The sequence below is a fragment of the Amblyraja radiata genome, chromosome 23 (genome assembly GCF_010909765.2).
Source record: "Amblyraja radiata isolate CabotCenter1 chromosome 23, sAmbRad1.1.pri, whole genome shotgun sequence".
Lineage (NCBI taxonomy): Eukaryota > Metazoa > Chordata > Chondrichthyes > Rajiformes > Rajidae > Amblyraja > Amblyraja radiata.
The window spans coordinates 27,558,118-27,572,248 of NC_045978.1; positions in this window are offsets into that span (position 1 = coordinate 27,558,118).

A 14,131-nucleotide genomic window follows, 5' to 3' on the forward strand; every position below is an offset into this window, starting at 1 on the left:
TGGGTTGCAGGATTTTAAACAGACCTTATCTGGAACTGGGATTGTCAGAACAAACCATCAACACCATGTCAGCATCCCTTTCGAACATCCACTAAGAAGCAGTACTTAACCAGCATCAAGAAATGGGAGAAGTACTGCCATGTACCACGTACACAACAGCAACAGTCACCAACGCACTGGAGTTCCTGGCCTACCTACACCACAAAGAGGAATCAGCTACAGTGCCGTCAACACAGCAAGGAGTGCCCTGTCTGCTTATTTGAAACCAGCACCAGGACAACAGCCGATGGGATCCCATCCACTGGTGGTCAAATTAATGAAGGGCATCTATAACATCAAACCCCTAGACCAAGGTATACCCATTTATGGGATGTCAGTGTGGTCCTGACGTACCTCAGGGGATGGCCACCAGCCAGATCCCTCAGCCTCGAACAAACTACCCTGAAAACGCTCATGTTGATGGCACTTGTATCCACTCAGAGGGTCCAGTCACTACATCGATTGCGACTGGACAACATGGTGACCACCCCAGACCAGATCTCGTTCATCATCCAGGGTCTGGTAGAACAGAGCAGGCCAGGTATAGCCAATCCAGTTGTGGTGTTCCGGGCTTACCCGCCAGAGCCGCGGTTGTGTGTCATGACCTATCTACTATATTATATAGACACAACCTATAACATCAGAGGGAGTGAAAAAGCCTTATGGGTCAGCCACAAAAAACCTCATGGCCGGGTAACGAGCCAAACCATTGCAAGATGGCTCAAGCAGGTACTAAAGGCTGCCGGAATAGACACTAACATTTTTCAAATCTCATTCCACCAGGGCAGCGTCTACATCAGCGGCCGAAAGAATGGACGTACCGGTTGACCATATTCTGACGACAGCAGAATGGTCGAGGGAAACGACATTCAGAAATTTTTGCAATAAGCCGTTGACGAAACCTGACTTGTTTGCAGAAAAATTTTACAAACTGCAAATATTTAATTTAAGCCCGGGGGAGCAATTTAATTTGTTATTGTTACTAAATACCATTTTTGTTTCTCAAAAAACAGATTCATTGGTTAGTTACGATAACACACTTCCTCCCTCAAGAACTTCGGCAGTGAGTGAAATAAAACTGTTACACGGTTTGAAATCACAGAGCTTTGAAGTGTTCACGTAGTCACTCACGTGACTCCGAAGTAAAATAGTAAGATTAAACGAGAACTTACCAGTTTGAAGTTTGATCTGTATTTTATGAGGAGTTACGATGAGGGATTACGTGCCCTCCGCTCCCACCCTCATAATATAGGTCAAACTGATAACTGATGTCTCCTTTTCTTTACTATGTTTACTTCAATAACTGTGTCTATCTGTGATTCCACACCGCTGCTTGGAAGTATGCCGCACATGCGCGCTGAGCGGGTTCTTCACGTAATCCCTCATCGTAACTCCTCATAAAATACAGATCAAACTTCAAACTGGTAAGCTCGTTTAATCTTACTATTTTATTGTAATTGTGCAAGAACAAATTCTGAAGTTTTCAATTTTGAATTTTGGTTATGCCATAAAATTGTAGTAAGTGTATAAATAGTAACTAGCAATTACTTTTTTGCTTCCCCATGTGCTCTTTTAGAGGAACATTATAATTATTTAACAAGAAATGATAATGGATATCCAACTCATCATCAACCATTCTGGTAGTCACGTTATTCAATGATATTTGGCTAACCACTGTCAACAACAGTCACAATTTACAACCGGTCCATGTTATGCTTACAATATGCCATAAACCATGCCTCAAATTACTCTAACCTGGTGGAATAAGCAATAGCAGTTGGACAAGTAACAGTAAGACAATATTGGCTCGTTCCTGGAAATGAATGAGCAAATTTGTTGCAAAGCTGAAGAGAGGTCCATTTGTACTGGCACTGGGAATTGACTAGGTTCTGTAGGAGGACTTGAGATGGGGAAGTGTAATTTGGAGCATATTTTAAAATAGGATATCAGGATAGGAACTTAAACAACAGCTACAATATAGATCGATGGTTTTCAAAAAGCTACAAATAAGGAAAAGCTAAAAAGAACTTGTACTTCCAGAGAAGACACAAAATGCTGGAGTAACTTCCAGGTACTTTTCTTATACATTGCAATACAATGAGGTACAGTTTTTGTGTCGGAAGGAACTGCAGATGCTGGTTTAGGCCGAAGATAGACACAAAAAGCTGGAGTAACTCAGCGGAACAGGCAGCATTTCTGGAGAGGAGGAATGGGTGGCGTTTCGGGTCGAGACCCTTCTTAAGACCGAAACTGAATGATGAGGGTACAGTTTTTTTTTGTATTTAATCAAAAATGGAAAATGTTTTATTTTTAATCAATAAAACTTGGTAAAAACAATCAATCTCTGCTATGCAAAATTCACATTATCATTAATTCTGTGTTTGGGAAGCTATACATGACAACTAACCATTCACATTTGATTATGGGATGCAGGATCAATGGGGAAAATGGAGAATGAAACTGTCGGCAGGATCAAAAGATTACATGAATGAAAATAAAGATTCTGTCAAACAAATAAATTGAAGGACAAAAGCACTGTAGTAACTCAACAGGTCAGGCAACATCTCTGGAAAACATAGATAGGTGACGTTTCGGGTCAAGAGTCTTCTTCATTCTTCATTCTGAAGAAGGGCCTTGATCCGAAACGTCCATATCCATGTTCTCCAGTGATGCTGCCCGACCTGTTGGGCAGCATCACTTCCTGGCGAGGACGCGACTATTCTCCGTGTTGCGTCCTCGCCCCCCCCTGCTCGCGGCCTACCACCTGGATTGGAGCGGCCTTTCCTGACGGGGACCCGGATCAGAGCTCCAGCAGCGGCGGCGCAGCGCTGGATACATCGCGGAGCGGGTGATGCCTTACCTGGGATCGCCGTGGAAGCTCCGGAGTGTTGGGCCTGCTGCTTCTACATCGGAGCTGTGATTTGTAGAGCTCCCAGCGCGGGCGGTGCTGAATTCAACATCACGGAGACCTGGGACCCTTTGCCGAGGGCCGCCAGCGTTGAATCTCCGTCCAGCGCGGCCTGTGGACTTCGGGAGCCACGGACTCTGGTAGGAGGTGGCCGTTTCGGATGTCCAAGCCGCGGTTGATGTCCTCCATTCCCGACGTCGGACTTCCATCACCCCGGCGAGCGGACCTGAACATCGGGCCGCCCGTAGCGGTGACAGCGGGGGTTCAGGAGCCCCCCCGACCATGGAAGGACAAGGGAGGAGGATGACTGAATTTTGGTGCCTTCTCTCACAGTGGGAAACTTTGATCCTGCTGTGTGGGGATGTCTGTGTTAAAAACTATCGTGTTCTGTGTTCTTTATTATTGATATGGCTGTATGGCGACCACACATTTCACTGTACTAATTGGTACATGTGACAGATAAATATATCGTGTATCTTGTAATATCTTGTAATATCAAATGACTCCTCATGTAAAGACTGTCCTGTTCCTATTTGCTGGTCTGTCACCAGGGCAAACCAAGAACACTGATTGGAAAAACACCCCAAGCTGATTTTCCTGTGGCTCCCATCTCAGGTGTAAGGATTCCCACTCTTGTTCTCATTATGCAACGGTTCCAAAGGCACCATTTCCCCAACAAAATTAATAACACAAAGTGTTGCGCAGGCAAATAACTGCTTCAATTTGTGTATTTTGCTGGTACATGATAATATTGGCGCAACATTATACTTATGTTTAACATAGTAGTATTTTCATTCCTCCAAACATGCCTTCTTTATTACATGGTATGGGTCTCTCAGCTCACGTATATTTACAGCACATTACAATAAACTATACCCCACTGATATCAACGTATCAGTGAATCTGTTTAATACTGCTAAAGTACAACCTTCAAAATCAAAATATTAAAGTTATGCTTCATTGTAATCTCCATACATATCTCCAAAATTATTTTACACTCAATCTGTCAGTGCAGATATTGTACGGCAGAATCTGTGCAAGCAAATTAATTTTGTATGATTAAGAGAATTTGTAATCATCTCTATCTTTGCATTTTGTTCCATTCTAAATATGTTCCCTTTAAAGACAAAAAAAATAAGAGTCTCTTCAATTTTATTTAAATGGAACATGTCGTTTATTTGAATTGGGATGTTTGTACAGTAAATACCTGAGGGCTAATTAATGCATTTCTCCCCCCCCAAAGATCTTAATGCATAATGATCACTTATCCATAGAACAGCATCATTGTTACAAGGTCAGCGTAATTTCAGTCATAACACATTTTTAGAAACGTCTCAATGGCTGGCACCTCACGTATCATTTGCTCAACCCTCTTGCTCCAAACCGGCAGAAACGCAGGTTCCACCACACTTCACACTGTTTGTTCCCCTTTCTCTTCTCTTCCTTCTTCACTTTAGATGAGTGAATCAGAGCCATCTGTTGAGATGTCACAGAAACGCCACTTAATTTGTCGCATGGTTAAAGACTTGTTTTCACCTTGCAAATATAAGAAGGTTAATGCTCGCGGTGATTTTCTATGAAAAGAAAATTGTTCATTTTGCTGAATAATTTGACACAAATGCGGGAGAAACTTAACAGAGTCACAGGGATTTCTAAAGTGACTTTTTTTTTAAATGCAATGTGCGATAAGTCACAGGACAATTTTGACATGACTGACAAGTGGTGATTTTTATACATTTTCTCAGGTTTAATTAATGAAAGAAGGCATACTTTCCTCAGAAGACTTCACACAGTCATTACTGTGGCATCCTCCAGTGTGCTGTTCACTAGAAGAGATGATTCCTTACCTTCTCTTGACTTCATGCTGCTCACAAAGGAGAGATTGTCTATACTCTCGCAAATACAACTGTTTTCTTTTTCACTTCTTCCCACCAGCCAGTATTCCTCAACCACCCAGTTACTCCAGCATTTTGTGTCTATCTTCGGTGTAAACCACCATCTGCGGTTCCTTACAGCACGCTATTCATTGTTCTGTAGAAGTGGTCACAGAATTAAAGGAGACACAAGGAACAGCATGTGCTGGTTTGTGAAAATGGAAAAACACAAAGTGCTGGAATACTCGGCAGGTCAGGCAGTATCACTGGAGGACATGGATAAGTGAGGTTTCGGGTCAGAACCCTTCTTCAGACTTCTCATTTCTTAATGCAATTTATGGACATGCACGTGCACATTTTGAGGAAAAACATAACTTCAAATCCTTTACAGTGCCGTGCATTTATTTCCATTCCACAGCTTGAAGGTTCTGTTTTGAGCAGAACAGTTTATTTGAACATTTGGGTGTGATGGCAATGCCAGTGAAAATCTCAATGGACTTTTGTAACTTTGTCGGCACCAGAGACATGGCAGCAATTGCGTACCGTTTAATTCTGCTACATCGATTTTCCGGCACCCTTGGTTCCAGAGCCTTGTTGGATTATCCATTTTGCCAGACCGACAAGAAGTCGCGTAATAATAATTCAACAGTATACCTCTGACCCACTAATTATACCCCTCCCGTGTCTCCAAAGCACCATGGACTGCCAGAAACTTAAATAAAGAATTAACAATTAACAAAGAAGTAAACAATTAACTCTCTCTTGGAATCACATGTCCAGAAAGAGTGTGCGCCACACACAATGCTCTCGTTATTTTGGCTGGATTACAGGAGGTGCCTAACCATCAGTATAATACTTTACCAGTAGGACAGGCAGCATCTCTGGAGAGAAGAAATGGGTGACGTTACAAGTCGACCCGAAATGTCACCCATTCCTTCTCTCCAGAGATGCTGCCAGTCCCGCTGAGAAACTCCAGCATTTTGTGTCAATCTTCAGTGCAAACCAGCATCTGCAGTCCCTTCCTACACATGATATTTTAGCAGGTTATGTGCAAAGCAAAGCATCATTAAATCACTGTATGATTGAATCAAACTGTACCAGAATCTACATCGTTATTGATCAGTGATGTGGGAGATATAATCAACATAGAGATTATGTCAACGGACTGTTAATTTAGGCACATTAATTAGTAATCCAGAAGATATGAGATGAAATCCTCCTGGAGAACTGGACAATTTGAATTAATAAAAATCTGGAAATAGAGATTTGATGTCAGTGAAGTTTGATTAGTTCATTAGTTTATCCCAGTCCATTTTTTGGATTCCTCCCATCTCTATCTAATGTCGCACACAGGTAACTCTATGCCATGTGTGTAACTCCATCATCACAATAACTCGGTAGGCTCTGATTCGGCCCCAAAAGTGATCCAGCAATCCGTTCAGTTGCATCAAACTATTTCCAAAGCAAAAAGAGAAGGGCAATAAATGCTGGCCTTGCCAGAAAATCCAGAAAACATCTTCTAAACAAATCTGCAGACAGCAGGACATTGACTCAACCCCACCACCTTACATCTAAAGAAAAGCATATCTGATATAAAATGGAAATTTATGAAATTTCACCAATAAACTAGATAACAATAATAGATGGTGTTACTCTTTAGAATTATGTTGTTCGCATAATTTTTTCATTTGATTTTTGTTCATTTGTAAATTCAGAATACTCATTCTGAAACATTGTAGATTTTTGCTATTTCCTTTAGGTTTAGGTTTATTATTGTCCAGAGGTACAGTGGACAGCTTAGTTCCGTTCTGTTCCGTTCATTTCAGTTCAGTACAGTCCTGGTAGACCCATTGTCTCTGCCTGTTCGTGCCCTACCGAACTCATTTCCACATACCTTGACTCCATCCTATCCTCCCTGGTTAAATGCCTCCCTACCTATGTTCAAGACACCTCTGACACTCTCCGTTGTCTCCGGGCATTCCATTCTCTAGGCCCCCATCCCCTCATCTCCATCATGGGTGTCCAGTCACTCTACACCTCCATCCCCCACCAGGAGGGTCTCAAAGCCCTCCGGGTCTTCCTCGACCAGAGAACCAACCAATCCCCGTCTATAGATACTCTCCTCCCATTTCCTCCAAATACAAGGCGTAGCTATGGGCACGCGCATGGGCCCCAGCTATTCCTGCCTCTTTGTTGGGTAAGTTGAACAATCCTTGTTCGAGGCGTGCCAGTGCCCCATCCCCGACCTCTACCTCCACTACATCGACGACTGCTTTGGTGCTACCTCCTGCACCCACACACAACTGACTGACTTCATCCGCTTCACCACTAACTTCCATCTGGCACTCAAATACACCTGGACCATTTCCTACTCTTCCCTACCATTTCTTGACCCCACTATCTCCATCGCAGATGATAGACTTCTGACCGAAATCCACTATAAACCCACTGACTCCCATGGCTATCTAGACTACACTTCTTCCCACCCTGATTCCTGTAAGGACTCCATCCCCTGCTCCCAATTCCTCCGTCTACGCCGCAGCTGCTCTCAGGATGAGGTGTTCCACACCAGGGCATCGGAAATGTCCTCATTCTTCCCCTCCCCTACTATAGATGAGGCTTTCACCAGGGTCTCTTCCATACCACGTAACACTGCTCTCTCTCCCCATCCCCCCACTCATAACAAGGGCAGAGTCCCCCTAGTCCTCACCTTTCACCCCACCAGCCGTCACATACAACAAGTAATCCTCCGTCAGTTTCGCCACCTCCAACGTGACCCCACCACTCACCACATCTTCCCATCTCTCCCCCTGTCGTCTTTCCGCAAAGACCGCTCCCTCCGTAACTCCCTGGTCAATTCTTCCCTTCCCTCCTGCACCACCCCTTCCCCGGGCACTTTCCTTTGCAACTGCAAGAGATGCTACACTTGTCGCTTTACCTCCCCCCTCGACTCCATTCAAGGACCCAGGCAGTCGTTCCAGGTGCGACAGAGGTTCACCTGCATCTCCTCCAACCTCATCTATTGTATCCGCTGCTCTAGATGTCAGCTGATCTACATCGGTGAGACCAAGCGTAGGCTTGGTGATTGTTTCGCCGAACATCTCTGCATTAACCAACCTAATCGTCCTGTGGCTCAGCACTTCAACTCCCCCCCCTCCCCCCATTCCGAATCCAACCTTTCTGTCTTGGGCCTCCTCCATGGCCAGAGTGAGCACCACCGGAAATTGGAGAGCAGCACCTCATATTCCCCTTGGGCAGTTTGCACCCTAGCGTCATAAACATTGACTTCTCCAATTTCGGGTAGCCCTTGCTGTCTCCTCCCCTTCTCAGCTCTCCCTCAGCCCTTGGGCTCCTCCTCTACCTTTCTCCTTTCTTCTCCCAACCACCCACCCTACATCAGTCTGAAGAAGGGTTTTGGCCCGATACGTTGCCTATCTCCTTCGCTCCATAGATGCTGCCTCACCCGCTGAGTTTCTCCAGCACTTTTGTCTACCTTTAGTTCAGTTCAGTTCAGTTTAGTTTAGTTTAGTTTAGTTTAGTTTAGTTTAGTTTAGTTTAGTTTAGTTTAGTTTAGTTTAGTTTAGTTTAGTTTAGTTTAGTTTAGTTTAGTTCAGTTTAGTTTAGTTCAGTTCAGTTTAGTTTATTGTCAACAAAAAGCTTTTGTTGTGTGCTAACCAGTCAACGGACATACATGATTACAATACATGATAAAGGGAATAACGTGAATAACATTTAGTGCAAGATAAAGTCCAGTAAAGTTTGATCAAAGGTCCCCAATGAGGTAGATAGTAGCTGAGGTCTGCTCTCTAGTTGTTGGTAGGATGGCTCAGTTGCTTTTGTTTGCATGCTATCCAATCCTGCAATGCAAGAAATATTCTGTACATGAATATAATCAAACCAAACACAAGTACAAAAAAAACAGTGAAGAGAAAGACACAAGAGTGCAGAGAACTGTATGATAGATTTGCAAGTGGAAAAGAGATTTAAAAGAGTGGGACGATTGTATCAGATGATAGGAATCCTCCTCTGGAACTAACATGCTGAGTCGCCATGCTCCAGTGCTGTCTTGGAGGTCAGTCTTGAAGATTTTTCCATACTGCAGCAGGATAATATAAAGGTAAATTAACTGCTATAACAAATCAGCCTACAGATTTCAGGTTTAAAATTAAAAGTCATTTAAAGCCGATAGAGTTGTACATCTTAGTTCAAACAAACAGAATTTCATGTTAGAACTTTTCAACAGCCTACCACCCTCAACAATTCACTGACCTTTCTTTTGTGGACAAGCTACTGGATGCAATCATTTAAAAAAGCTACAATTCTCTGTGGATGTTAGTGTTTATGGCACATGCGTATCAGCTACCCATAACATGCTCTTCCTGTTGAAACAAGGAACTGCAGATGCTGGTTTGCACAAAAGTTTGCACTTTGCACAAAGTACTGGAGTAACTCAATAGGTCAGGCAGCATCTCTGGAGTACATGGATAGGCAACCTTTTGGGCCAGGACCCTTCTTCAGTCTGTAGTAGGGTCCCGACCCGAAACATCACTCATTCATGTCCTTCAGGGATACTCCCTGATCTGTAAGAAGAGAACTGCAGATGCTGGTTTAAACCGAAGATAGGCACAAAATGCTGGAGCAACTCAGGCAGCATCTTTGGATAGAAGGAATGGGTGATGTTTCGGTTCACGAACCGAACCTAATGAAGGGTTTCGACCCGAAACGTCACTGCCTGATCTGCTGAGTTACTCGAGTATTTTGTGCCTTTCCTTGGTAAACCAGAATCTGCAATTCTTTGTTTCTACCAAATACAAAGCTATCCTGTCAAGAAGACAAATTCAGAATCACTGCGCTGAAAAGCAACCAAATGTATAGGAAGGTTCTTTTGTCTGTCCTACAGAATGATACAGTTGGCCCTCTCATTCAGATCCTTCTCTTCCTAATGTCCCCTTCTATTTTGTTCACCGAAAACAGGCACAAATGCAATAGCAACTTATGCTTTACCTCCATTCAAGCACCAGCAACCAACGATGAATTTTTACCTGTTTTGTGGTTACATTTCCAAAAACTTTTCAAAGTTTACAAGCACTCACAAAATCTTATAACGGCAGGGTGTTTAGGCAGTTGATTATTCCAATTAGTTTAAGATGTACATCTTAATATTATGAAGAGAATAATATCATGAATAGAAATCCCTGATGTTACATTTTATTCCAAAGAGCTTATTCTATCACAAATTCATTTACAATTTAACACAAAAACTAATTCTCAGGTTTTGCCTTGAGCAAATCTATTTCTCTACCGACACGAACCACAGCAAAAACTTACTTTTATGGCATCTTTCCCACATAAAAGAGCATCTCATAGAATTTTTACACTGGGGAGAATTGGATACCAAGTATAATAGGTTTGGTAGAGAGATCAAAGGAAGAGTTTAAAAAAAGAACCTTTTTAGAAGAAAAGGGTTTTATTTAAGGCAGCAGGTACTGATGTAAGACAAGGTGTGTTTTGACAACATTTCCTGACCTCAAAATTGGATATTGCTGAATGGAGGGGTTTGCAGAGACAGAGAAACAATTTACACGGAAGACCATTCAGGAGTTTATAATGAGGATGACAATTGCAGGGCCGGGTGAAATAGTGCAAATAGTGTAAATGTTTCAAATCGTCAAAGGCCTGGATAGAGTGGATGTGGAGAGGATATTTACACTAGTGGGAGCGTCTTGGACCAGGGGGCATAGACTGGGAAAAAAAGGATGTACCTTTAAAAAGGAGATGAGGAGGAATTTCTTTAGTCAGAGGGTAGTGAATCTGTGGAATTCATTGCCACGGACAACTGTGGAAGCCATCCCCATGGAATTTTTAAGATGAAGATTGATAGATTCTTGATTAATAAGGGTGGCTGGGGTTATCGGGGAAAGGCAAGAGAATGGCGTTGAGAGGGAAAGATAAATCAGCCATGATTGAATGGTGCAGTAGACTTGATAGACAGAATTACCTCATTCTGTTCCTATCACCTATGAATTTATGAACTTATGTTAAGAGGGAATCGTGACAGAGAGCAGAGATTTGGTAAGATCAGGCTTAATGGCGTCAAAGGCAAGGATAAGGGTTTAGAGAAAGACCTTTACCACCTAGATAGTTACATGGAACCATAAACAGACATTGCTGCAGAGCTAGAACACAGAGTGCTGGGGTAACAGCATCTCTGGAGGAAATGGATGGGCGACGTTTCTTGTCCTTCTTCACACTGATGTTTCTTGTCCTTCTTCACCTCTCTTCCCAATAACCCTTTCTGGCTTAATCCCTCCCTTCACCACCTCCAGTTTAAATTCCAGTTGGAATATTTTGGAGGACCAAGTAACCAAGAACCAAGAAGAACCACTGAAGACAGGTTTTGTTGAAACATTGCATATCCATGTCCTCCAGAGATGCTGCATGACCTGCTGAGTCACTCCAGCACTTTGTCTTCTACGTAAGATTCCAGCATCTGCAGTTCCTTGTATCTCTATTGTTTCAGAGTAGCTAATGCCAATACAGTCACAGATACATACATTCATACAGCACAGAAACAGGCTCACCACATCCATTCCAACTGCTGTATGTAACTTTACTAAATCACATTTGTCCACATTAGGTCCATAGCCATCTACAGTACACCTTGGCTTTTCAAGATTTTATCTAGATATCTCTTCAATGTTGTGATAGTGTCTGTCTCCACCACCTCCTCTGGCAGCCAATGCTGGCACCAGATTGGAAGAGAACTGAATGTTTATTTTAGCATCTAACTGAACGCCTGGATCCTGTTCTAATTGCATATGACTTGAGCAAGCAAGTCAAAAACGATATGGAGTTGACAATAACAAAGCAGATGGAAATAAACTTTTGTCTTTCAAACATTTCCAGTAAAAACGAAGGATCTTGTCTCAATTTATAATAGGAGCTATGTCATCAACCATAAATTACAATGAATGGCGGTGCAGGCTCGAAGGGCCAAATGGCCTCCTCCTGCACCTATGTTCTATGTTTCTATGTTTCTATGAGCTCTGCAGTCACTAAGAAAGGACAATCGTATGAATCTTTTTGTACAATTAGCTCCAAGTTTCTGATGGACCACATAGCTGGAAGTAAAAGAAAGGACAATGCTGTACATTGTTAAGAAGGCCATTTGAAATGCTCTTCCAAACTGTGATGTAAAATAGGTGTAAAAGTTAGAAACTTCTAACAGTGCTCTTGTTATTAGAAATCACACGCACCCTTTACTTGGGCTACCATGGTAAGGTCATTGAGTTTCTTTCATGAGTGGAGGTACCATTAGGATCACTGCATTTCACCAACCTGCATTTGATTGGGGCGGTACAGTGGTAGAGTTGTTGCCTTACAGACGAAGAGTCCCGGGTTCAATCCTGATTACGGGTGCTGTCCGTACAGAGTTTGTACATTCTCCTTGTGACCACGTGGGTTTGCTCCTATTTCGTCCCACACTACAAAGACATATACATTGTATATGTTGAGGCCAGTTCGTTGGCTATATTTAAGAGGGAGTTAGATGTGGCCCTTGTGGCTAAAGGGATCAGGGGGTATGGAGAGAAGGCAGGTACAGGATACTGAGTTGGATGATCAGCCATGATCATATTGAATGGCGGTGCAGGCTCGAAGGGCCGAATGGCCTACTCCTGCACCTATTTTCTATGTTTCTATGTAGGTTATTTGGCTTCGGATTAAAAAAAATGTAAACTGTTCCTAGTATGCATGAGAGTACTAATGTATGGGGTGATCGCTGATCAGCGTGGACTCAGTGGGATGAACGGCCTGAGTCTGCGCAGTATCTCTAAAGTGTAAGGTAAAAGTAGAGTCTAAAGTCTAAGTTATTCGCTATCAAATATCTGCTCACGTATGTATCCTATCTGAGCCGAAAGCTAAGTTAAGTTAAGAATCTGAAGGAATATTGGCAATGATGCTTGCACATAATATACAGCAATGGAGAAATCCTGAAGGAAAACGTTAACCCCTATCACTCCAGCTTCCACTGGTCTTTAAAGACAGGACAAATTGAGAATTCCTGTCCTTCATCTCACCCACCAACTAAACACATGCTACTAATCTTGCTCCAGTAACCCATGTTCCTTCTTAATCTTCCATCAGTCTGAAGGAGGGTCCTGGCCCGAAACATCACCTTTCATGCGCTACAGAGTTGCTGCCTAACCCGTTAAGCTACTCCAGCACTTTGTGTCTTTTTTTTGCAGAGCAGCGTCCGTAGTTCCTTGTATCCTACTGTCTTTCTTCTTTCGGCTATTTAAATATAATCAATTATACAACATATTATCTGAGAGTAACACCAATAACTACAAGTAGTCTCAGAGAGCACGATCGACTGGGTTCCCGGCGGTAATCTCAGTTCAGGCAGAGACAAAATTATATTTCACACAGTTCTTTTTAATACGGAAATGTCTTGACAATAATCAAACCACTTATTAATAGGTCTCTGCAGCTGAAATCAGTAGGAAGAAAAGGATGCTCTTTTTCTAACTGTCAACTCTTCTAAAACTGGCCAAGGAAAGAATCGCATGTATCATTTCCAAATCCTTTCTTCTCCTAGATGAGAGGGACAATAATGTTATGAATGTTGACAGTTTGGGCGTTAAGTGGTAGCTTTGATGCTGTCCTGCTTTTGTTAATACAGATTGCAGGCACAATACATGATGGACAAGCTTCTTACATTTTACAAGGACCAAGAGAGCTTAAAGCAACATGTCAATGATTCAGTGTGTAGGAGGGAACCTACTGCAGCATGTTGTGTCTATGTCAACGATACTGCAGCATGGAAGCTGCATATGAGTTAAATGATTTTGTATTGTAGTATTAAGGAGAGGAATCCCGAACCTAAAAAGAATAAAAGATAAATTAGGTTCAGTGGGGGAAATTGGGGATAAGATGACAGGGATACAAAGTAATGGAACATATTCTTGTGTCTGAAGAAGGGTCTTGACCCTAAACGTCGCCTATCCATGTTCTCCAGAGATACTGCCTGACCTGCGGAGTTACTCCAGCCTTTGGTGTCCTAATGAGTTTTTACCTCTGTGAAAGCAGTAAATAACTGAAACTCCGTTGTATTCAACAAACCAGCAGTTTGGCAGTGTATCAGAAAGTGTTTTCTTGGGAACATATGCCTGAGCTCGTACTTTGGTGGGATACTTTAAACAGCTGCAGTTTATACACAAATTGTACATATGCCCTTCACATGCTGAATGATTATTGGGTAGGGAGGTGGAGAGAGATGGGCTGTAGAATCAATCACACCCATCTACAG